Source organism: Protopterus annectens, chromosome 3.part1 (genome assembly GCF_019279795.1).
Source record: "Protopterus annectens isolate FY-2018-M chromosome 3.part1, PAN1.0, whole genome shotgun sequence".
Classification (NCBI taxonomy): Eukaryota; Metazoa; Chordata; order Ceratodontiformes; family Protopteridae; genus Protopterus; species Protopterus annectens.
The window spans coordinates 183,569,794-183,597,737 of record NC_056732.1 but is presented as its reverse complement, the minus strand read 5'-3'; positions in this window follow the sequence as shown (position 1 = coordinate 183,597,737).

The following is a 27,944-nucleotide window of genomic DNA, read 5'->3' as shown; positions in this document are numbered from 1 at the left end:
TTCCCAGACTTCCTTACCCTTACCCAATACATGTGGTTCCTAGGCTTCCTTACCCTTACTTAATACATGTGGTCCCCAGGTTCCTTTCCCTTACTTAATACATGTGGTCCCCAGCCTTCCTTACCCTTTCTTAATACATGTGATCCCCAGGCTGTCTTACCCTTACCTAATGCATGTGGTCCCCAGGCATCCATACACTTACTTAATACATGTGGTCCCCAGGCTTCCTTACCCTTATTTAATACATATGGTCCCCAGGCTTCCTTACCCTTACTTAATACATGTGTTCCCCAGGCTTCCTTACCATTACTTAATACATGTGGCTCCAGGCTTCCTTACCCTTACTTAATACATGTGGTTCCCAGGCTTCCTTACCCTTAATTAATACATGTAGTCCACAGGTTCCTTACCCTTACTTTATACATGTGGTCCCCAGGCTTCCTTGCCCTTACTTAATACATGTGGTCCCCAGGTTCTTTAACGTTACTTAATACATGTGGTCCCCAGGCTTCCTTACCCTTTCTTAATGCATGTTGTCCCCAGGTTCCAAAGCCTTACTTAATACATGTGGTCCCCAGGCTTCCTTACCCTTACTTAATACATTTAGTCCCCAGGCTTACTTACCCTTACTTAATACATGTGGTCCCCAGGCTTCCTTGCCCTAACTTAATACATGTGGTCCCCAGGCTTTATTACCCTTAATTAATACATGTGGTGCCCAGGCTTCCTTACCCTTACTTAATACATGTGGTCCCTAGGCTTCCTTACCCTTACTTAACACTGGTGGTCGCAAGGCTTACTTACCCTTAGTTAATACATGTGGTCCCCATGCTTCCTTACCCTTACATAATACATGTGGTCCCCAGGCTTCCTTACCCTTACTTAATACATATGGTCCCCAAGCTTCCTTACCCTTACTTAATACATGTGGTCCCCAGGCATCCTTACCCTTACTTAATGCATGTGGTCCCCAGGATTCCTTACCCTTTCTTAATACATATGGTCCCAGGCTTCTTTACCCTTACTTAATACATGTGGTCCCCAGGCTTCCTTACCCTTTCTTAATACATGTGGTCCCCAGGCTTCCTTACCCTTACTTAACACATGTGGTCCCCAGGCTTCCTTACCCTTTCTTAATACATGTGGTCCCGAGGCTTCCTTACCCTTATTTAATACATGTGGTCCCCAGGCTTTTTTACCCTTACCTAATACAAGTGGTCCCCAGGCTTCTTTACCCTTACATAATACATGTGGTCCCCAGGCATCCTTACCCTTATTTAATACATGTGGTCCCCAGGCTTCCTTACCCTTACTTAATACATATGTGGTCCCCAGGCTTCCTTACCCTTATTTAATACATTTAGTCCCCAGGCTTCCTTACCCTTACTTAATACATGTGGTCCCCAGGCTTACTTACTCTTACTTAATATATGTGGTCCCCAGGCTTCCTTACCCTGATTAATACACATGGTTCCCCAGGCTTCCTTACCCTTACTTAATACATTCAGTCCCCAGGCTTCCTTACCCTGACTTAATACATGTGGTCCCCAGGCTTCCTTACCCTTACTTAATACATTTAGTCCCCAGGCTTCCTTACCCTTACTTAATACATGTGGTCCCCAGGCTTCCTTACCCTTACTTAATACATGTGGTCCCCAGGCTTCTTTACCCTTACTTAATACATGTGGTCCCCAGGCATCCTTACCCTTACTTAATACATGTGGTCTCCAGGCTTCATTACCCTTACTTAATACATGTGGTCCCCAGGCTTCCTTACCCTTACTTAATACATGCGGACCCCAGGCCTCCTTACCCTTACTTAATACATGTGGTCCCCAGGCTTCATTACCCTTACTTAATACATGTGGTCCCTAGGCTTCCTTACCCTTACTTAATACATATGGACACCAGGCTTCCTTACCCTTACTTAATGCATGTTTTCTCCAGGCTTCATTACCCTTACTTAATACATGTGTTCCCCAGGCTTCCTTACTCTTACTTAATACATGTAGTCCCTAGGCTTCCCTTCCCGTACTTAATACTTGAAGTCCGCAGGCTTCCTTACCCTACTTAATACTTGTAGTCCCCAGGCTTCCTTACCCTTACTTAGTACATTTAGTCCCCAGGCTTCCTTACCCTTACTTAATACATGTGGTCCCCAGGCTTCTTTACCCTTACTTAGTACATGTGGTCCCCAGGCGTCCTAACCCTTACTTAATACATGTGGTCCCCAGGCTTTTTTACCCTTACTTAATACATGTGGTCCCCAGGCTTCCTTACCTTTACTTAATACATGTGGTCCTCAGGCTTCCTTACCCTTACTTAATACATGTGTTCCCCAGGCTTCCTTACCCTTACTTAATACATGTGGTCCCCAGGCTTCCTTGCCCTTACTTAATACATGTAGTACCCAGGCTTCCTTACCCTTACTTAATACATGTGGTTCCCAGACTTCCTTACCCTTACCCAATACATGTGGTTCCCAGGCTTCCTTACCATTACTTAATACATGTGGTCCCCAGGTTCCTTACCCTTACTTAATACACATTGTCCCCAGCCTTCCTTACCCTTTCTTAATACATGTGATCCCCAGGCTGTCTTACCCTTACTTAATGCATGTGGTCCCTAGGCATCCATACACTTAACATAATACATGTGGTCCCCAGGCTTCCTTACCCTTATTTAATACATATGGTCCCCAGGCTGTCTTACCCTTACTTAATGCATGTGGTCCCCGGGCATCCACACACTTACTTAATACATGTGGTCCCCGGGCTTCCTTACCCTTATTTAATACATATGGTCCCCAGGCTTCCTTACCCTTACTTAATACATGTGTTCCCCAGGCTTCCTTACCATTACTTAATACATGTGGCCCCAGGCTTCCTTACCCTTACTTAATACATGTAGTCCCCAGGCTCCTTACCCTTACTTAATACATGTGGTCCCCAGGCTTCCTTAACCTTACTTAATACATGTGGTCCCCAGGTTCTTTAACCTGACTTAATACATGTGGTCCCCAGGCTTCCTTACCCTTACTTAATACATGTGGTCCCCAGGCTCCCTTACCCTTTCTTAATGCATGTTGTCCCCAGGTTCCTTACCCTTACTTAATACATTTAGTCCCCAGGCTTCCTTACCCTTACTTAATACATGTGGTCCCCAGGCTTCCTTACCCTTACTTAATACATGTGTTCCCCTGGCTTCCTTACCCTTACTTAATACACGTTGTCCCCAGGCTTCCTTACCCTTACTTAATACATATTGTCCTCAGGCTTCTTTACCCTTACTTAGTACATGTGGTCCCCAGGCGTCCTTACCCTTACTTAATACATGTGGTCCCCAGGCTTCATTACCCTTTCTTAAAACATGTGGTCTGCAGGGTTCCTTACCTTTGCTTAATACATGGGGACCCCAGGCTTCCTTACCCTTACTTAATACATGTGGTCCCCAGGCTTCATTACCCTTACTTAATACATGTGGCCCCCAGGCTTCCTTACCCTTACTTAATACATGCGGACCCCAGGCTTCCTTACCCTTACTTAATACATATGGTCCCCAGGCTTCATTACCCTTACTTAATACATGTGGTCCCCAGGCTTCCTTACCCTTACTTAATACATGTAGTCCCCAGGCTTCCTTACCCGTACTTAATACTTGAAGTCCGCAGGCTTCCTTACCCTACTTAATACTTGTAGTCCCCAGGCTTGCTTACCCTTACTTAATACATGTAGTCTCAGACTTCCTTACCCTTACTTAATACATCTAGTCCCCAGGCTTCCTTACCCTTACTTAATACATGTAGTCCCCAGGCTTCCTTACCCTTACTTAATACATGTGGTCCCCAGGCTTTTTTACCCTTACTTAATACATGTGGTCCCCAGGCTTCCTTACCTTTACTTAATACATGTGGTCCTCAGGCTTCCTTACCCTTACTTAATATATGTGGTCCCCAGACTTCCTTACCCTTACTTAATACATGTGGTCTCCAGGCTTCCTTGCCCTTACTTAATACATGTAGTACCCAGGCTTCCTTATCCTTACTAAATACATGTGGTTCCCAAGCTTCCTTACCCTTACCCAATACATGCGGTTCCCAGGCTTCCTTACCCTTACTTAATACATGTGCTCCCCAGGCTTCCTTACCCTTACTTAATACATGTGGTCCACAGGTTCCTTACCCTTACTTAATACATGTGGTCCCCAGCCTTCCTTACCCTTTCTTAATACATGTGATCCCCAGGCTGTCTTATCCTTACTTAATGCATGTGGTTCCCAGGCATCCATACACTTACTTAATACATGTGGTCCCCAGGCTTCCTTACCCTTATTTAATACATATGGTCCCCAGGCTTCCTTCTCCTTACTTAATACATGCGTTCCCCAGGCTTCCTTACCATTACTTAATACATGTGACCCCAGGTTCCTTACCCTTACTTAATACATATGGTTCCCAGGCTTCCTTACCCTTACTTAATACATGTAGTCCCCAGGTTCCTTACCCTTACTTAATACATGTGGTCCCCAGGCTTCCTTACCCTTACTTAATACATGTGGTCCCCAGGCTTCCTTACCCTTACTTAATACATGCGGTCCCTAGGCTTCCTTACCCTTACTTAATACATGTGGTCCCCAGATTCCTTACCCTTACTTAATACTTGTGGTCCCGAGGCTTCCTTACCCTTACTTAATATATGTGGTCCCCAGGCTTCCTTACCCTTACTTAATACATGCAGTCCCTAGGCTCCCTTACCCTTTCTTAATGCATGTTGTCCCCAGGCTTCCTTACCCTTACTTAATACATATGGTCCCCAGACTTCCTTACCCTTACTTAAATGTATTACCTCCACAGTCATCTATCCTGCTCCAGCACATAGATATCATGATCACAAAAGAAGGCACACAGACTTTGTGCAGCATAGCATAGCAATACATGAAATAGCACTTAATTTCAGTTGTCCTGAAAATTAACTGATACTTTCAGATATAACGTATTAACATTGCACTGTTCACTGAAACTGTCATTCAATTTAATTGACACAAACAACTGTTCTTTCAGTAAGGATATATGAATAAAATGGGATGGTTTGCTGCTCTGGTAGCATAGAGGAATAAAGCCTAGATGACTTGGGTTCAATTACTGGCTTAAGTAGCTGATGGAGCAGTGAGGAGGCCTTGCTCATCCCCAGGTGCGGGTGTTACTTAGGTGTCTCTTGGTGACAATCCCTGGTGAGACCAGGGACATCACTAGAGGAGGGACAGTCAGTAGGTGGGTAGTGGGCCTGGCTGAGCTGCTGCAGAAGTGGGATGATATGTCACTTGCTCATATTGTATGCCCACGCTGTACCAAACTAAGCTGCCACAAGGGGAGGTGGGAATATGTATATCATACTGAGTAGCACCCCCAGACAGATGCTCAGATGTGCTGATTCCTAGTTGCCTAGGATCTGTGATTAGCCCTAGCAATACCATGGGAGGAAGGAGTTACCTGTCAGACCTGACATGGAAGGGGTAGTGCCAGGCCAAAACTCATGGCAGATAGGTGAGCCCAAAATAAATAAATAAAGTGGGATGCTTCAACTTAAATACTAATTAGCTAGTTACAGGAAGTTATATGTTAGGACGGTTGCGGTGGTGTAGTGGTTAGCATTGCCACTTCACAACAAGAGGTTCTCTGCAGTCTGCTTGTTCTCCCTGTGGTTGCCTGGGTTTAATCCGGGTACTCCCGTTTCCTCCAACATCCCTAAGATATGCTGTAAGTGGATTGGAAACTCTAAATCGCCCTAGGTGCGAGTGTGTGCATGTATGTGCCTTCTGTGGAAGGTTGCATGCCAGGCTGGCAATTCGACACACTAAAACTCCACTGACAATCGTTCTGTGGACCGTTGTTCTGCTGTGGCAACCCCTAACCAGGAAAAGCTGAAACAAGAAGAAGAAGGAAGTTATATGTTATGTGGTAAATTTTCTTCCAAACAACTCACATTGAATAAAGATCTCATGGAGGTTAGACCACTTTAGTAATATCGCTGTGTTATTTATTTGCCATCATGAAAAAAAAATATGTATCACTTTATGTCAAGGCAGAGAAATGTATCTAGATTGCTAAAGGATTATATCTAATTTCAAAAATGTATATGTTTAGAAACACAAAAACCTAATTCACAGTGAGGAATATTGCTCACTTGCAGCAACAAAGAATTTTCTTACTGGAAAGAAACTTAGCAGATCCTGAGATTTGATTTGCTCTTCAGTCTGAGTGGATTGGCTGAGAATCTTGTAAAAGTGTACTGGGTTCAACTACTCCTTCTCAACCCTCCAAAGCTATATACTATACTGCCTAGTTGCAAATGCATGAAAATGCACAATTTGAGTATACAGGATTTGTGTCCATGTACTAAATGCTATACATTTGTTGTGCAACTCCAAGAGAAAAGCAAACGCTAAAAAATATTTTTACAGGGAACAAATTCCTCTGCACCTCATTTGGAATCCTTTATAATCCCATACCCACTTACTTTAGTATTCATTATCTGAACTCACTGCATCTTAGAAAAAGTCTGCAGAGTAAAACCATCTCACTGTTTTTGTTTGACACAGTTCTTGTTTTACAAAGAAGTATTCATCTCTTGAGGAAAGCATAACCTTCTCTGCAATGTGAAGTAATTTACTAGCCAGAATACTTTCAAGCAATAAAGCTTGAAAAAAACAAAATTTCAAGCAGTATAACACTGAACAACAGAAGAATGCCCAATGCTGTAAGGTACATTCCTGCATGTCAAATATAGGAGAAGGTATGTATAATAAACAACTAGGAGCATGGCTGAAGCTTAAGAATTACTGTAGTCCTAGAAAGGTATTGTTGCTTATTTGCCATCTGTTCTTTATAACAACAAACATTTCTACAGAGACAATAGATGTTTATGTTGTTGAGCTAAAGAACTAAGACAAAGGCTGTGATTTTGGTTGCATGATTTGGTAATTTGAGACAGAAAATGATGTGGTGCAAGAAATGAGCAAACAAAAAATGCTGACGTGCAGGGGTAGTGAAAGGCAGAGAAACTGCAAGTACAAAGTTAAAAGAATTAATTTAGGAAATAAGCATGAGAATGTTAAAACATTAGTCAAGGAAAAGTGAGAATCTATTGGAGAACTACAGTATCACTTGTGAATATTAAAACCCTCCCTTTATACTGCACCAGCCTTCCTATTATAAACTTATTCCAGAACTGCAGCTTGTAACAATCTGTAAAGGCATACATATATCATGAAAATGAGCTACAAACTGGCTTTCTAACTTACAGATGTAGTTCTAAATTGTCTGTTGGTTTCCTAATATACACCTGACCAGACGTAAGTCAGACCACAAATCAAAAAAATCCCTTCTGCAGTTATAATACCCAATACTAGTATATCAACTGCACATTTTTAGTCTCGGTTGGGTAATAAGGAAGGAACGTACAGAAACAACTTTACTCCTGTTAGTAATAATTTGATGAATGTTACCCATTTTAAATGACTGTGGTCTACAACGTCTGATCCTCTCTCTGCTGTAAGAAATATTGGGAAAGGATTCCAATAAATAAAATAATATCATATTTTCTAATACATGCCAATATCTTAATTATAAATATACATCCTTGTGACTATGCATTGTCCTATTTAATAAAAATGCACCTTTTATTAATTAAATCATAATGATGTTTAACCTGCTTCTTCTAACCATTTCTCTCTCTTTTAAAATGCAATAGTTTGTTTTTCACACAAACATTTGTATGTGCTGACAAGACAGCTTCCAAATGATAGCCCTTTCTACAAAATATTAATAAGTTTAATCTGCTATAGAGATTGACTACAGAGAATTAATTCAAGTTACAAAATGCTAAACCTAAATTACTGAGTTAAATTTGAAAAAAAAAAAAAACAAGAAAAAGCACAAACATTACGGATATGCAATGTGCTGTAGAAAGAAATTACACTAATACTAAATGGAAGCAAATATTACATGGATAAGTGCATACCTATGGGCTTTTCAATAGCATGTGCAGCATACGTAGACAGGCAGGATAGAACAGTGTACTAACTGAATGGCTTTCTTTGTGGAGGTCAGGTTAATTCCCATCAGTGTCAACAATTAGTCATATGATTTGCAAGAATATGCAGGGACCTAGGAATCCCCCTGGTGACTGAGAAGGTGTAAGGCCCATTGATAAGAACATGCTTTCTGGGGATTTAAATAGACAGCAGGGTTGGGTTATGCCACCTATCTGAAGGAAGGTTGGCATACTAAACAAATCATTCACTTACGTTTGCATAAAGAGAAGATCATGTGGGACTTATTGGATTTTGCCCACAGTGACCTCAGTATACAAATCATGCCTGCAAAGGCCAGCAGTGAAAGGACAGGATGCTTAAAGGCATGTCACAGGATCAGGATCACAAGCCACATTAAATATAGTCTACAAGTATTGCAGAGGTTCATGTGGGAAGTTACTAGCTAGGACAATACTAAGCCAGCAAGTTAGCATGAATGAGGAAGCAAAAATATAAATAAATACATACCAATCCATAACCCCCTTTCTCAGCATAAATTATGTATGTATTACAGTACAATTGTAACTGTTTAAAAATTGCACATTCTATTTGGCAATGTCACAAATATATATACCGTGGCTATTGTAGGTGTAAAGGTAATTGTTTAAAAATGTATTTTCAGTCTGACAATAGTAACATTGTACTGTGATTGCTATGTTGTTTCAGATCCCATTGGAAACTTTATGTATCCTCAAAATGAGACTGAATATGTTCCAGTAGTATCAGTGCTCTACCCTGGTCATGAAAATATTATATATATATATATATATATATATATATACACACACACACACACACACACACACACACACACACACACACACACACACACACACACACACACACACACACACACACAAATGCAGTGGGGATATAGGATTGGAGAGGTTACTTTAGAAATGGAGGATGGTTGAGCAACAGATGGCCAAGCTTCATTTGCATTAGGAATCACAGAGCCATAACAGTGCTGGAGATCTTCCAAACAGATGGCAAATAAGGAAGCCCAACAGAGATTGGGCAACGTGTGAAGTTCATGCTTTGAGTAATCATTTGAAAAAAGGGGTGATTTGTAGATTATGAGAGTAAATAGTACACCATAGCATAAAAGGGGAATGGCCGGTAATGTATATTGTTGCTGGAGTACATTTTTCAAGAAGGGGATGACTTTTTTTTTTTTTTTTTACAGACTTAAGAAAATGGATAAGGAGATGTGTTCATGAAAAGAGGAAATTCTTCTCCCTTCAGTACTGGAAGGCAGAATTGGCAAGAAAATCCTAGGTAACTGGGGGAAGAGTCTGAGACTTATTAGCTAAGCCTCCCACAAAGCAGATAGCCCCAGACAAGAGTGCAGGACTTATTAGCCAGTTCTCCCTTAACAGCCTGCAAGGCAAGCCTATATGTGAACCATATCTTAATGGTGGCATGGATGAAAATGGGCCCTGGATGTGATGTTGAATAAAGATAGATATCAACAGTGCACTCACTCTGTAGGATCAGGGAACTGATACACAATAAGTTCTTCTACAAGATTCTACCTTCAGCACATCTCCTTGATTTAAAATTGGCAATCATTTTGGCAATAAATACATGGCTGTGGCCATTTAACTCCAGTTTTCATTGTCTGTGTCTTCCTTATATGACAATTGTTGATGAAGATTAAAGTACATTAATGGTATTAGAAACAATGCTGGAAACAATATATGTTACATGTCAAAATGTATAAATAAATCTAAAGAAAAGCAATGGTCTTGTACTTTGATGTTCTTGAGGTGAGCAGGTCTATACCCAGTTTCAGGTAAATAAATAAGTGGCAATATAGGAAGAAAGGAGCCACAAAACATTCATCAATCAGGTCTGCAGCAACCAGTCAGTCTGGACCTGGTGCTGCACAGCACTGAGAAAGACAGAAATAGCTTTAGTTTCAGCAAATGTTTAACCGTACCACTACCAAGTAAGAGTTTCCACAGGAAGTATCTCATAGGCAGCTAGCAGTGTGTTAGAGCTCTGCTGTAACAAGGGAAGTGACACTACTGTCCAGTGGAAGCAAGCTGACACAGGGCTGTTGGTAACAGAGCTGATCAATAGAACAGGACACTAGCAGAAACACTCACACAGGATATGTAGGCTGTAGGGGACAGTGCAATTGGAACCAAACTAAATTGGACTAGAACCTGATATAACAAAAACAAGGCAACAGCAGCCACACCATCAAAGGGCAGCACTGGAGACCTGTGGCCTTTGTGGAGAAAATACACCTAACTTACGTGGATCCTTTAGAGGTGGACCTGTATTGTGCATCTGTATTAGCATAACAAAATTAAGGAGGCTACCACACACAGCCATGAATCGTAGCACCTGAGACCTGCAATCTTTGGGGGATGGTCTTATTCACAGACTTGCATGGCATTTTTTCAACACTGAGGGAGGGATACACCTAACTTTTTATGGTCCTATATAAAGAGCATTGCACTGTGAATCTGTCCTAAAGCAGCAGTGGGCACCTCTGGCCTTCACGGTTGTTCACTGATTTGCATGGCACTTTGTTCGAGACAATGATGGGGATGCACTTTTCTTATTAGAGGCAGAATTACACCATGTACCTATGTTAATATACATAGGAGGTCAGCAGCTTCAACCATAAACAACAGCATTGGAGACCTACAACCTTTGGAGTGGCTATTCACTGAATCTCATGACACTTCTTTCAAGACAGAGACAGGGATATACCACATCTATGTGAGTCCTTAAGAGATAGTATTACACTCTACACTTGTCATAATATAGCAAATAACAAGGAAGTTAGCAGCTCCAGTTACAAATGGCAGAACTGGAGAGATGTGACCTTTGGTGTACTCAGTTGCTCACATAGCACTTTGTTTACGACAGAGGCAGGGATACACCTTTTTGAGTCAGTATTGCATTATGCACCTGTCTTAATATATCAAAAACAAGGAGAACAAAAGTTGCAACCACAAAAGGATGCACTGGAGACCTGCAACATGGGGTGGGGGCAGTGTTCACTGACTAACATAGCACTTTGATTAAAACAGAGGCAGGGGCACACACCATTTCTGAGGGTCTTTGGAGATATATTGCATCGTGCACTAACTCATATGGCACTTTATTCAAGATGTAGACAGGAATATGCTTTACTTCTGAGGGTATTTTAGAGGAAGGAACAGACTGTGCACCTGTCCTAATATGCAAAAACAAGCAGAACAACAAACAAAACCAGAAATGCAACACTAGAAAACAGAGACCTTTGGGAATTCAATGTTCACTAACTCAAACTGCACTTTGTTCATGACAACCTAGAGCCAGTTTCCAAAATGAATTGTGCAATGGCATTTTCTTAATTCATACAGCTGTTGCTACTAGCTGCTGGTATCACATGTTAGGATATTTCATTGTTCACCCTTGCTGAATAGCTTAATATCCAATTGATCAGAGTGACTATACAAAAAATAGAAGCAACGTTTCTTCTAAATTTGGAATTTGACTGTAATTAACTTCAGCTATGCATCTGAGGACTAACATTTATTTTGTTAATTATATTACACACCTGACTGCATAGGTAAAATTATAAACATTTTGTAGCAGTTTTGTAATTGTTATACTGATATGTTTTTCATAATGTATCTCTTATGATTTGTCATTAAACTTGCATTGTCTTGCTTTGCCTTCTAATTTCTGAAGGTCTTCCTTCTAGGAGTCCACCGAAAATGAAATTTTCTAACTGAATATCTCCAGTTAATAAATCTGAATACATAAACAAACAAGTAAATAACTTTCACAAGATTTAGAGACGTAATATGGCAAGCTAATGCCAACTTTTGCTACTGCTATAATTGTTGTAGTCTGAAAAAAAACAAAGGATGCGTGACATTTTGTTTGTTAGCAACATGAAGGATCTGCAGTTGCAATATTACTTGAATACTCATTTTTTTTCTTGTAAAACCTGGATCTCTAATATATTATTCTTAAAGTCTCACACTGCTCCTATATGAGGGTGGAAGAAGACAATGTAGCATGTTAAGTTGAAAGAACAAGAAAGGCCATAAACAGGAAAATTATGAACATGACAAAAGAATATGGGGCTTAAAAATTAACTATGAGAATCTGATGGGTAAGAAGCCAGCGTAATTTTAGTGTGATGCAATACAATTGAATGACATAAGCAAGAACATTAAGTATCCTGTTTTTTGCTTATTTCTAAGTTATTTATAGCACTTTTATTTTACTCACTGTGTGTGAAGTATTAAGTAGAATTTTCTACAATTGTTAAGCATCTGGTTGGGTTTGTTTGTTCTGATTTTTGTTTTTATACTTGGTGGCTTTGCAGTTGCCCACCCCTACTGTAAATTTGATCTGGGACACTCATTACCTCATTCTACCTATTCCAGGGAGAACATTTGAGAAAGCCAACCCAGTTAGTTTCTGCTCCTCCTTTCCCCTTTCCACTTAAAAAAAAAATCTAAGCTTGTTTCCTGCCTTTCCTATAAGTTGTCTAGTCCAGATACAGATTTGCTGTATCCAGTACTGTTTGTAAGCTTCTGAGCTCCCAAGCCTTTCTTTGTTGGAGAGAAGCCTTCTATCTTAATTTTGTTTCTTATAACTATCCAGTTTTCTAGTTTCAGCACTCAAATCTGTTTTTTTGAGTTCACCACTTGTTCAGAACTCATTGTAGGCACTAAATAAGCTACAAATTACTATAGCACTCAACTTTCCTCACTTGTCTAGAGGAAAACAGTTTTTAGTGCTTAATAAATAAGCAACTATCCAGGCATGTCTAAGGGTCAGCTCCCATGTTTTCTCCTGTCTACTTGAATAATCTGGGCATCTTGGGGCAATGCAGCAGTTGCGTCATGTACACAGACAACCCTCTCCTCCTACCAACCTACACTACAACCTGTGAGAGATGCACTTATATAACCAAACTGGAAGAAAAGCTCTCTTCACTCAAGACTGGACTAGACAGTCAAGAGGAGAAGGTAAACATTTGCACCACACCACACTCATCACATAGTCCCTCACAACCTACACCATCAAAACACACACATAGAAACACAAAACACACACCTACATTCGTGGAGGCTCTCAAAAAAAATCTACCCAAGCAACAGGGACCTCCAAAGCAAAAATGTAAGCAACCTCCACCCCCAACACAACCCAAATGACACATAGCCCACAAACTCAGTGTGCCATTCAACCACAGCCGATAAGGCATAACAACGTACCTAACACTTTAGTCATAGGTGACTCTATAGTCAGGCACACTGATGTTCCACTCACCAGGCTAAACAAGGAGAAAGTCACTGTCAGCTGCCTGTCAGGTGCCAAGATCCGCCACATAACGCATGTACTCAGGTCACTCCACAGCAAGTACAAATATGACTCTGTCATTGTCCATGTTGGTGTGAATGATCTGAGATGTACCTCCCTGGACTACATGAAAAGAGACATGGAGGAGCTTTCTGATCTTGTAGGCCAGGCAGGTATGACCCTAGCCCTGAGGAGCATCCTGCCATCACCCAGAATGATACCACAGTACAAGGACAAAATGATTGACTTCAACAATTGGCTAAGCTTCTGGTGTCATTCTAAGGGGATCCAGTATCTGTCTGCCGGGGATGACATGATCAACAAACCACGATGCTTTGCCAGAGATGGCCTGGACCTGTCACCCTTGGGATTCTGGATACCAGCTAAGGCTCTTGCCACCCCTATAGTGCCTTTTTTAGGCAAGATTCAAATGAGAAATTCACCACTGTAACAGGTACAAGCAAGCAAAATCTGAGGGTAATGCTACTCAATGCTAGAAGTCTAAACCTCAAAATGCACTCACTCGAGGCACTCCTTAAAATGGAGACCATCGACATCTGTGCAGTGACAGAGACCTGCTTCAAGGCTCCAGAAAGCACCCCTGCATTACCAGGTTATAATTCATACCACACCTTTCGGCCACCTAACTTGGACCGAAGCACTAAAGGCGGAGGCGTGTCAATATTCATTAAGGATATCCACACCTCCAGACTAGTTGCTCATTATAATGCATCTGCGATTATCCAAGTGCAACTAACTGGGCAAGACCGCAATGCAAATTGTAGCTTGCTACAGATCCCCCACCATGCCCCAGGATTCCCACTCCTCATTTCTTGATACAATGGAAAATATTAGGCTACAACCTAACACCCTAATAATGGGTGATTTCAACTACCCCACCATTAACTGGGAAAACTACTCATGTACCAACTCTTGTGCTCAACGTTTTCTAGAATTCATAAATTCTAATGCCTTGGATCAACTTAAACACACCCCCACCAGGGGCAGCAATAACCTAGACCTGGTCATTACCAGCATGGGCAACCGGTGTTCCACACCAGAGGTCAATTCCTCATTGGTCAGATACGACCACAAGCAAATCACCCTAGACATCCACATCCCAGCCCCACCCCCTCATTAGGGAAACCACCGTAAAAAATGTCTCCAAAGCCAACTTCACGCTTCTTAAGACAGAAGTGGCAAACTTCATGACACCCATGCTGACGGACAGTAGAGATACGACTGCTGAATCCTATACAATTGCACTTTAAAAGCACTTACACCAGTGCATGGATTGTGCAATCCCTATCAGAACCAAGATGCTATCCTCCAGAAAAAGGAAGCCAACCTGGTGGTCCCCTGCTATAAACAAACTCTACAACAGAAGAAAGAAACTGTTGCAAAAATGAGTAAAATCCCATGATTGGAGGAACTCCGTGGTCAGCCTCAGTAAGAAGCTGAGATCCCTCATAAAATCCTCCAAAGCTAGTTACGAAAACAAAATTGCCACTGATTCTAAAGACAACCACAAAGCATTCTATATCTATGTCAAGAATCACAATAGCAACACTCAGATCTGCTCTGAGTTACAGCACAATGGCACTAAATATACAGAACCAGCTGATATTGCCAACATCCTGGCAGATAGGTTCAGTGCTAACTTTACCCCTCTCTCATCCCCTAAAGGGACCATCTCTCTACTGGAAGAATGCAAAGTACCTGTAATCACGGCTGCACAGGTAAAAAACACACTCTCCAAAGCCAAGAACACAGCATCCATGAGACCTGAAAACATCCCAGGCTGTGTTCTACATGAACTACAGAATGAACTGGCACCCCACCTAAGTACCATGTTCAATCATAGCCTCACCTCAGGCTTTGTGCCCACTGAATGGTGCAAAGCAACGGTTATCCCACTCCACAAAGGGGGAGCCACCATGGACCCCGGGAACTACTGCCCCATTAGCCTGATGAGCCTGGTCTGCAAGGCTATGGAGCATATCATCATGGAACTTATAAACAAGGACATTGGTAATCTCCAAACTCTGGACCCTACCCAGTTCGGGTTTGTAAAAGGCAGATCATGTCACCTAAACCTGATAGACTTCTTTGAAATGGTCACCAAAGCTGTAGATGAGGGTAAGGTGGTACACACAGCCTATCTAGATCTCGCCAAGGCTTTCAACACCATCCCCCACTATGGAATTATAGACAAACTCACTAAACTAGGTATAAATCCCTGTCACAAGATGGGTTGCCAACTGGCTGACTGACCAGACCCACTCTGTGACAGTAGCAGACTCTAAATCCAACTTCAGACCAGTGACAAGTGGAGTACCACAGGGTTCAGTCCTAGGTCCTCTCCTGTTTGGTATCTACTTCTCTGAAGTGCAGGCTAACACAGAAGGTCTTTGGCTAACAAAGTTCGCAGATGACTGCAAACTAGGAGCCATAATCAAATCTCCTAACGATGTGGACATCCTACAAAAGGGCCTCACTGAGACAGATGCCTGGTGTCAAAGCCATGGCCTCAAGCTCAATGCCAAAAAGTGCATTGACATCCCTTTTGGTAAAAACTCTGTACCCATGAACTACCACATAGGCGGTAGTCTACTTAACACTGAAAGTGTGATAAGAGACCTTGGGACACAGGTGGACAGTAGTCTCTCCTGTGATAATCACATTGCCACAGTAGTCAGGAAATCCTTCTAGGTGGCACACCTCATCACAAAAGGTTTCTCATCCAGGAATAAAGAGGTCATTGTTCCCCTCTACTCATCACTCATTAGACCCATTATAGAGTACAATGCCCCTTTTGGTATGTACCTCACAAGACATCTACAACAACTGGAAATGCCACAGAAGTACCTCACAAAGAGGATTACCAGCCTCATACAGATGCACTACGCAGACCATCTCAAAAAACTCCAGCTTTACTCTGTCGCATATCGCCTACTCAGAGGCGATCTCTGCCTAACATACAAAGCTATGTCAAACCCAGAGCTGTTGGACATGCTCCATGTAAAGAAATCCCAATCCCTCCGAGTTACACGCTCTAGGGACTTAAACCTTGTCACCACAATAAACAGAACATGCTGGAGGGATAGATTCCTGTCTCAGAGACTTCCCATACTCTGGAACAAACTACCTATCTATATCAAGCAAAGCTCCTCATTAGCACTCTTCAAGAAAAATCTTGATGATTGGATGGGAGATAGGAAATTCACCCAGGGGATCACTTCTGTGGATCTGCTCGACAGGGGCACAGGAAAATAATTTTCTTAGGTGGCAAAAGCCAGGGTACCATTTGGCTAGGGTTATATAGGCCCTAGGGCCAATAGCCTAGTACCTACCTATGAACCTATGAACAATGGTAACATAGGTGCAGTCCCTAAAGAGGTACAGATAGGCAAGCAAAAGAGGAAAAAAAGGGTGAAAGGCATAGAAAAATGCATTTGTATATTGACAATATAAATGATGGCAACATTATGCAGAACATAACGCAAACTGTCAAGTGATAGTGAGGAAGGTCAGAAAAGATGGCAAGTTGACAGGTCATGAAACATGTTACCAAGGAAACTGAAAGGGCATAGAATCTACTAGTAAGTAGCTTGGGTATGGGACCAAGCTGTAACAACAACCCAGTGGAGGGCTAAGGATGACAGAGTGAAATTAGGAATTTAACATCAAAAAGGTTAAGACCTGGCCTAAAACTGGGACATGCAGTATAAAAGAGGTTATCTCAGGGCCTTGCAGTAGTTGGAACACCAAATTAAAGGAGGTTTGATGTGGAACTGGATTCATAAAACTTCTCAGCTGCAAATTTGAATATGGTTATAATGAAAAGTAAAAGGAATGGATACAAATGGTACACAACAAGGGGACTTAGGGAACCTTGATCTGAATATTGAAATTAATGGATGCTAACAGAACTAGATACTTTCTAATAAATCTAGCATTTGTTCCTGAGAATAAAGATCCATCCCATAAATCTATATTGTAATTCTTTAAAGGGAGAATAGGTTCTCAGCAAACGCAGGGCTAATGAAACAAGTTGTCATTACTGGCCTCCGTCCCACTCCATTTATTTTGCCAAAAGTAGCTGGTGAGATTGCCACAATGGGAAAGGGTTGTAAAGGTGACAAGTTAGATAAAGAAAAGGAAATGACAGACAGCAGGGAAGGAAGATGACATTAGAGTTGGAGTCCCAAAATAATGTGCTCTATTTCACCTTCAAGGAGGTGGTAACACATCCGGTTGACAAGTGTAGAGAAACCGTTGTTAGAGAAGTAAGGGCGAGAGAGGGGGTCGATGTCAGGAGGCCAGCATACAGGGGTACAGATAGCAGCACCTGAATGCAACTAAGAAATCCCACCACTACCACCATAATATCAGGATAACATGATATGCTTCAAAAGTTTAGTTGAAAAAAGCATCACATGAGTCAGTGGCTTAACAAGGCTTAGTGACTGCCTACAAAAGGGTACTTTTTTTGTCCAAATGTAAATTGGGGCATAAGACTGAATTAACTTTGAAACAGAGTTAAATTCAAGAATTCCATAACTGGAAATTTGAATACGGTTGTGGTGAAAGACAATAAAATGGTGAAAGTGAAATTAAAATAGGTAAACTTGATCCATTTTTTTTACATCAATGAAAGCAAATGAAATTAGTGAAATTTAATGAAGCTTTGTAACCTTCATAAGTAGGTGGATTAGATAGACAGATAGACAGATAGATAGATGGATAGATAGATAGATAGATAGATAGATAGATAGATAGATAGACAAACAGATTGATTAGATAGCTAGACAGACAGATAGACAGATTGATAGATGATAGATAGATAGATAGATAGATAGATAGATAGATAGATAGATAGACATACAGATAGACAAACAGATCGATTAGATAGCTAGACAGACAGATAGACAGGCAGACTGATAGATGATAGATAGATAGATAGATAGATAGATAGATAGATAGATAGATAGATAGATAGATAGATAGATAGATAGATAGATATACAGACAGGCAGATAGATAGACAGACAGACATAGATTGATAGCTAGATAGACAGATAGATACATAGATAGACAGATAGACTGATAGATCGACAGATAGGTAGATAGAGATACACATGCTCTTACACACAGGAACACACATAAACACGCATGAAATACAGTTAAGAACACTGTCAGCACTAACATGCAGTAAGGCTATGGACTATATACTTCATCTAAGTTTAGACTCTAAGGGATACTTTTTCTCAGTGCATACTATGACACATAAAGTTGTTCATGATATCAGGATATATATATATATGTATATATATATATATATATATATATATATATATATATATATATATACATATATATATATATATATATATATGTATATATATATATATATATATATATATATATATATATATATATATATATATATATATATATATGTATATATATATATATATATATATATATATATATATATATATATATATATATATATATCTGTGTGTGTGTGTGTGTGTGTGTGTGTGTGTGCATCTATATACATCGGAGCCCTGAGAATGGTTGACTGTTATAGTAGTTGACAGCTCCATTGACAACTGAATTTGATCAACAGGAAAGCTGTTGACTTTTGTGCAAGTTCACTATAATTCCAGGGTTGGGGTACATGTCCTTTCCTCAGTATTGTGCCATCCCAAAGTTAGTATGTTTGGAGGGTGCAGACTTCCCTCTGAAAAAGCATAGTTTTTGATTTGCATTTTCTGAGGTTATATCACTGAGCATACACAGTGTGCTACCAATGTTATTTTCTATTATTTTTTGAATTTGTGAAGTTTCAATTTAAGTATACCCAAATATATTGATATTCAAATATCTATATCATATTGTGCTGCCAATGTTATTTTCTATTATTTTTTTCAACTTTGTGACATTTTGATTTAAGTATACCCATATATATCAATATTCATATAGCTATATCATATGTATGTCTGTATCTATGTATTTGTATATGGATCCCTGACTAAAAATCGAACGCTCAAAATAGCAAACATTAGAACATTGATCCCAGATTGCCAAAAGCTTGTGTTAGAAAAATATGTATTAATGTGTGTGCTTAATGCTAATTAGAAACTAAAAAAGTTAACACGTTTTTCATTCTATTTTATATACACTCTTTTACATACAGCTTAGTTTTATATGAGACTAAAAGATGCTTTTGAAACTGCAGTGTGCTTTCTGAAACTTGCAAGATGCCCTCTGACCTAGTAACTGCTAGCACAGCAAAATTCATGTTTATGCCTTTTGGAAATGTACTTGAAGAACAGGTGATTATCTGCTAGGTTAGGATGCAATGAATGAACAATGCTATATTCTATAATGTTATGATTTTGAACAATTAGCTCTGTTCGTTGTATGAGAACGTGTACAGCTGCAGAAGGAAGAGATAAAGACAGACAAAGAACTGTTGGAGAAATGAACTGCAATCTATACTTGCTTTGTGCTCAAATTAGCCGTAGTACCTTGAATGGTAACATTGCATATATCTAACCAGTGGTAGCCAAGGCCACGTTGTTTTTCTTAGGAAGTTTCTCACAAAAATTGATGGTACAAGCAGAAAACCATGAAAACAACTGCTATGTAATGATGATGTTAAAACTTGTGATTTGCTACATCAGCTTGGTAGGCAATGTCTTATTAGAAAATGTATAAAAATGCTGGTATTTCCTGATTCTAGTTAGAGAAAACTCTGTATTAGCACGTTTTTGTCTCCTTGCTGCAAGATTAAAGTGCCTTAACCTGAACCTACCGTGTATTGATCATTTTTAAAGTATATTTTTCCTTTGACAGATTGGTCCTTCGAGCCGGAAATATCTCTCGCTCTAGTTCAGGTCAGATGGGCCGGTGGCATGAAACCGTACAGGGAAGAAGCCACATTGGTTCTTCTGCTTTGAAAAGACCTCCAATTGAATTGTCGTTCAAAAGAGGCCAGCCACTGTTTCTGATCTGCGATTGGAGGATGAGTCAACATTCCAGTGGGATCAAACACGGAGACTCAGGTAAGGAGGAATTAATCTTTTTCTGTTTTAGATCAGGGACTTGTTACAGTATTTTTCTTTTTGTCAGGGAGATTTGCAAGTGCAGATCAGGGACAAAAATGATTGCTGTCTTGTCATAGATCAGGGAAACAGAATAGATAGGCAGTTATTCTAGATAAACTGTGAAGAAGTGTAAATCATGGTACCATGTGATAAAAAGGGTTACGTAAGAATTTCTAACTTAGCTAAGACAACATGGGAAATCAGTGCACAAAAAGTTCCCGAGATCCGCCCTTAACCGAAGACGCGAAATATATGAAATTACAGTGTGCCGACAATGTTAGGTACTTTACAAAATGCGTTAGTAAATACAAATTTGATGGTAATTTAGATAAACCTTCACTTATCAAACTTGTCAAACAACTTAAAACAGACGCGAAAGGTCAGCTAAAAAAGCAACGTCAATTAGGAGTCCCTCAGGCACACAGGTGGCTTGAGGAAGCAAACCGCAGGGAACAAAAGATTAAAAATTCAAAAGCAATGTTTTTAGATAAAGAAGACAATAACTTGGTAATAGCAACAGCCCCTCCGCCCCCTCCTCTTCCCTTACCAGAATATGAAGCGAGTGGACAAGCTGATCCACCTCCGCTATACCCAGCTGTTCCTGGAAGCTCAAAGGCTATACCAGGAAAACAAAATGTGCTTTTTTCCATGGGGGCAAGCCTACCTGCACCCCACATGTGGGTGACTGCATTCACCCACACCCCTGTTAATTACATATATAAACTCCGAGATCACACTGCAGTGGGGAATGTGCAAAATCCAAATCCATGCTGTACCACAGTCTCACACAGTAATGACCTATACTGTTCCAGCTTACAGGGTTTGGTAACCAGACTTGATGTTCTAACACTCACTGTTTTGAGAGTTCTTTAGTCAGAGACCCATACATATATATATATATATATATATATATATATATATATATATATATATATATATACATACATACAATTATCACACATGCACGTGCGGGCACACACACATACACACACACACACACACACACACACACACACACACACACACACACACACACACACACACACACACACACACACACACACATAAACACATGCACATTTGCATGCTCACATACATAAATGAACTGATGTGATTTGCCCTGTATGGGTACACCTTTTATCACTGTGCATGATTTCCTGTATGATATTACATGGGCCAGGTGTGCATGCTCAGTTCATACTTACTGAGTGGATCAGAATGATATGAAGACATCTGTCTTGGAAATGAAAATATGCAAGGTAACTTTCCAAGAAGGATGGAACCCTTCAAGTATACAAAACTTCTTTTGCAATTACATCCTTTGTATTTACACTCACAACTGTCATCCTGGACCTTAGAATAAGTTATTTAGGAATCTGTTCCACTGACTTGTCTTGATAAAAGTCTTCATAGGTTCATAGGGCGGTACTAGGCTATCGGCCCTAGGGCCTATACAAGCCTAGCTATAACAATTCCCTGGCTATTTCTTCTCACAGTATTTACTTCTCTGGACCCCTGTCTAGCAGGGTGACTGACGTGATCCCTGGGGTGAATTTCCTTTCTCCCATCCAATCATCAAGGTTCCTTTTAAAGAGGGCCAAAGAGGCACTCTGCTTGACATGTATTGGCAGCCTATTCTAGAGTCTGGGGAGTCTCTGGGTCAGGAACCTATCCCTCCAGCATGTTTTGTTCATTGTGATGACAAGGTTTAGATCCCTGGAGTGTGTGTCTCTGAGGGATTGGGATTTCTTTAAGTGTAGCATGTCCAGACGATATGCAACAGAATATAGGTGGAGTTTTTTTAGATGGTCAGCATAGGGCATCTGCTTTAGGCCTGTGATTCTTTTAGTGAGGTATTTCTACGGCCCTTCCAGTTGTTGTAGATGTCTTGAGAGGTACATACCTAACTGGGCTCTGTAGTCTATAATAGGTCTAATAAAGGCTGAGTACAGTGGGACAATGACCTCCTTTTTTCTGGATGAAAAGCCCTTAGTGATAAGGTGTGTCACACAGAAAGATTTCCTGACTGTTGTGGAGATGTGGTTATTGAAGGTGAGACCACTGTCCACCTGTGTCCCTAAGTCTGTTATCACACTTTTGGTGTTTAGTGTACTGCCACCTATGTGGTAATTCATGGGTACATGTTTTTTCCCTTAGGGGATAACTACACATTTTTTGGCACTGAGCTTGAGTCCATGGCTCTGGCACCAAGCATCTGTTTCTGTAAGGCCCTTTTGTAGAATATCCACATCATTTGGGGATTCAATAATGGCTCCCAGTTTGCAGTCATCTGCGAACTTTGTTAGCCAGAGTCCCTTAATGTTGGTCTATACTCCAGAGAAGTAGATGCCAAACAAGAGTGGTCCCAGGACTGAACCCTGAGGTACTCCACTTGTCACTTGTCTGGAACTGGATTTGGAGTCGGCTACTTTTAAAGTGTGGATTCTGTCAGTATGCCAGTTGGCAACCCATCAAGTGACATAGGGATTAATGCCCAGCTTAGTAAGTTTATCTATGATTCCAGAGTGGGGGATGGTGTCGAAGGCCTTGGTAAGGTCCAGATAGGCTGTGTGGACCACCTTACCTTTGTCCATGGCTCTGAAGACTGATTCGAAGAAGTCAATCATGTTCAGAAGACAAGATCAGCCCTTCACAAACCCAAACTGTGTGGGGTCCAGTGTTTGAAGGTTGCCAATGTCTTTGTTTATAAGTTCCATGATAATACGTTCCATGGCCTTGCAGATCAGGCTCATCAAACTGATGGGGCGGTAGTTCCCGGGATCTAAGGTGGATCACCCCTTGTGGAGTGGGATAACTCTAGCTATGCGCCTCTCAGTGGGTACAAAGCCTGAGGTGAGGCTATGATTAAACATGACACTTAGGTGAGGTGCCAGTTCATTTTGTAGTTCATGTAGTACACAGCCGGGGATGTCTTCTTGTCCCATAGATGCTCTATTCTTAGCTTTGGAGGGTGCGTTTTTTTACCTGTGTGGCCGTTATTACCAGAATTTGGAAATCTTTCAGTATTGAGATGGGCCATTTAGGGGGTGAGAGGGGGGTGAAGTTTGCACAGAATCGATCTGCCAGGATATTGGCAATATCCTTGGGATCAGTATATTTAATGCCATGCTGTTGTAGCTCAGAGCAGATCTTAGCATTGCCATTTAGATTCTTGACATAGCTACAGAATGCATTGTGGTTGTCTTTGGAATCTTTGGCAATTTTATTTTCATAACTAGCTTTGGAAGATTCTATGAGGGATCTCAGCTTCTTACTGAGGCTGGTAAGGGAGTTTCTTGCATCCTGGGATTTTCCTCTTTTCTGCAACAGTTTCTTCCTTTTGTTGTAAAGTTTTTTTATGGCAAGGGATCACCAGATTGGCTTCCTTTTTTGGAGGAGAGTGTCTTGGTTCTATTGGGGATGGCACGATTAATGCACGAGTAGATGTGCATGTACAGTGCCTTAGTGTAGGATTCAGCAGTTGAACTTTCAGTTCCCATCTGCATGGGTGTCATGAAGTTTGTCACTTCTGACTTGAGTAGCATGAAGTTGGCTATGGAGAAGTTTTTTACAGAGGTTTCCTTACTGGGGGATGGGGGTGGGATGTGTATGTCAAGAGTGAATAGCTTATGGTCAGACCTGACCAATGAGGGAGTGACCATAGGTGTGGAGCATCGATTTCCCATGTTGGTAATGACCAGGTCTAGGATATTGGAGCCCCTGGTGGGACTAAGGAGTAGTTTTCCCAGTTAATGGCAGGTTAGTTGAAATCACCCAGTATTAGGATGTTTGGTTGCATCTTAATATTTTCCAGTATGTTTAGAAAGGTGTAGTGAGAATCTTGGGGCATGGTGGGGGATCTGTAGCAAGCTTCAATTTGGATTGCAGTCTTACCTAGTGTTAGTTGCACCTGGAGTATTTCAGATGCATTGTGTTGGGCAACTAGCCTGGTGTTGTGAATATCCTTGGTGAATATGGACACTCCTCCACCTTTATTGTTTCGGTCCTGGTTTGGTGGCCGAAAAATGTGGTAAGAATTGTAGCCTGGTATTGCAGGGTTGCTCTCTGGATCCTTGAACCAGGTCTCAGTTACTGCACAGATATCAATGTTCTCCATTTTTAGGAGTGCCTTGAGAGAGTGCATTTTGAGGTTTAGACTTCTAGCATTGAGTAGCATTACCTTCAGATTTTGCATGCTTGTACCTGTTACAGTGATGGTTTTGTCCTTTGAACTTTGCCTAAAAAAGGCACTATAGGGGTGGCAAGAGCCTTAGCCAGTAACCTGAATCCCAGGGTCGACAGGTGCAGACCATCTCTGGCAAAGCATCGTGGTCTATCGTTCATGTCGTCCCAGGTCGACAGATACTGGATCCCCTTTGAATGACACCAGAAGCTTAGCCAATTGTTGAAGTCAATAATTTTGTCCTTATACTGTGGTATCATTCTGGGCGAAGGCAGGATGCTACTCAGGGCTAGGGTCATACCTGCCTGGGCCACATGATCCGAGAGCTCTTCCATGTCTATTTTCATGTAGTCCAGGGAGGTACGTTTCAAGTCATTCACTCCAACATGGACAATGACAGAGTCATATCTGTACTTGTTGTGGAGTGACTTGAGTGCATGCGTTATGTGGCGAATCCTGGCACCTGACAGGCAGCTGACTGTAATTTTCTCCTTGTTCAGCCTGGTGAGTGGGACATCAGTGTGCCTGACTATAGAGTCACCTATGACTAAAGTGTTGGGTACATTGTCTTGCCTTAGGGGCTGTTGTTGGGTGGCACACTGGTGTTTTGTGCTATGTGACACTTTGGTTGTGATTGATATTTGTTTGCGTTCCAGCTTCAGAGGTCCTTGTTGCTTGGGCAGGTTACTGTTAAGGGCCTCCACATATTTGGTTTAGTGTTGCTATGTGTGGGTGTTGGTAGTATGGGTTTAGAAGGGCTATGTGTTGCTTGAGGTGTAGTGCGGGTGTTAACCTCATCCTCCTGACTGTCTAGCAGTCTTGGGTGGAGAGAGCTTTGCTTCCAGTTTGGCTATGTAAGTGCATTTCTCGCAGGTTGTAGTGTTGGGTGGTAGGAGAAGAGGGTTGTCTGTGTACATGAGGCAATTGCTTCATTGTCCCAGTATGCCCAAATTCACCAGGTGGACAGAAGAAATCACCAGAAGCTGACCCTTTGACATGCCTGGTTTGGTGCTTTTTTTTTTTTTTTTGTAAAGTACAAGAGCTGTTTTCCCTTACCTTAGCAAGGTACTTTGCAATTATAGGCTGTTTAGTGCCTACGATTAATTTCTCCTTATTAACAAGGAGAGTTGAGTGCTTGTATCAGTTTAAGACTTCCTAGTGTTTTCCAGCAGGTTTTAAAGCAAGTACTAGTCACAGGGATGCTTAAAGGTAAGATGAAAAAAATATTGTTTATCCTAAACACTGCAGTGTGCACTAGAGGAGTAAGATGTGAAAGTAGGTAACTTAAGTTTTACCTGTCTAAAAAGTTAAGTTTTAGTGGAGCGTCACTATTTTTAAAACAGCAAGATAGATTGAAAGGGGGTGGTCACTTTTGTATTCTGGTACTATGGAATACAGTAGGATGGCCAATATATTTAAATAGTTGAAGGGGAGTCATTTCACAAAATGATAATTTTGTGCTTACTCACACAAGCCAGTAAAAACAGAGAGGAAATGAGATATATGGTCAAATTAACATAAGGGGAAGACAACTAGAAAGACAGTGGTGTTTAAGAACACTACAGTAACTGCGTGGGAGGGTGGGAAAAAAAAGTTCTTCCTGACTCACAAGAGACAGAGCTGTGGTCTCTTTTCAAGTTTTAATATGCAGTTAAAAACAGAATACAAGTAAAACAAGGTAAATAAAACAAATCACAGTATTCAACATAGAAAAAAGGCAATCTTCATTGTTAGGGCAGAAGGATGGGAGGGAGAGAAATATGTAGAACAATATACTGTCAAAATCAATTGTGTGCGATAATAATGTCCTCAAACCAAGGGATTTATGAATTTTATTTGTATTTCTTTGTCACATGCACTGTCTGATGCTCTGAGTAATGAATGAATAATACTCAAATTCATTTATCAGGACAGGCACTGCTACGTTACGTAGTAGAGAAAAACAAAATGTTGTTTTCAGTATCAAGAAGGAAACACATTGCAAGGAAAGCATAGATAAAAGTCTTAACAGCTTTAATCTGGATTATGCATTAAATTAATGTTTATCCTACAGCTTTATACTGAGCGTGTTAACTTTAACGTGGCTTTCTACTGACACCCACTATATTATTATGTTCTATTAGGACTGCAAAGGCAGAATAATCAAGTTATTTCAGTATTTGCTATAATAAGCATTTGTCATTTGCAGATTTAAATGCTTTAATTGTTGTTACATAATTTAAGCAGCCATGCATGACAGAATGGTCAAAATTTCACAATGATTTAGTATGCAGATGGTCAGTTGCTCTTGTTTTGACTTTATTAATGGACCAGAAGGAGACAAGTTAAATGACTAATTTACTTTAAATGGCTTCTACTTGCACAATGAAAGAGTGCTCACTTTTTGCTCAGTTTGTAGATATACTAGAAACCACTTACCATATGTGCACTTCAGTAAACAAACAAAATGTTATCCACGTCCTGCAGTTACATGACAACCTCATACCTCACAGGCTGTGAAGGTTACTAGCTGGGCATGGCAACCAGCAGGAAACAAAATAAACTTAACAGTAATTCAAAGCCATATGCTATCCGGTATATCAAGTGTAAGTAGCTTATGTCAAACCTGCGTTAAACTACATGTGAAGTAAACAAATTAATATTTCAAACACAAGCAGCTTGTGATAATGAGAAGATCATGGCACTTGGCTATGTAACTGAGGGGAAAGGGGTAACATGATTAAAAAAATCATCTGTAACAAACAGATAGAAAGGATGTTAGTTTAATTTTGTGCTTAAGTTCAAACAGCATTTCAAGGACACCAAAGTAATTAAACGCTGAGGGTGATGGGCAGTGATATGAAGCGGCTGGAAAAAAGCAGAGAAAGCAAGTGAGATTTACTTGTAAACATTTTCAGAAAAAGAAAGGTTGAGATAATCAGTAAGTTTGATGCAAACAAGTTAAGTAAAGTGAGCAAACTGAATGTATTAAGAATGGGGTAGGGGCGAGTGAGTGAAAGGTGCTCCTCAAGTGTAGCACTTTTTATGTGGTTATTGTACAGTATGCGGTGCGGATCTGCTTTCTGCCTAACTGATGGCAAACGCTGCTTCGGTGTTTCATTTTCAGACAAATGTTCAGTCAATCACCTTTTAGTCACTGCTATGCAGTAAAACCTGTTAGGCAGTATGAAAAGAGCATTTCACTTTTACAGAAACGTGGCAGATGATTGGAACAGCCATACAATAGATTAT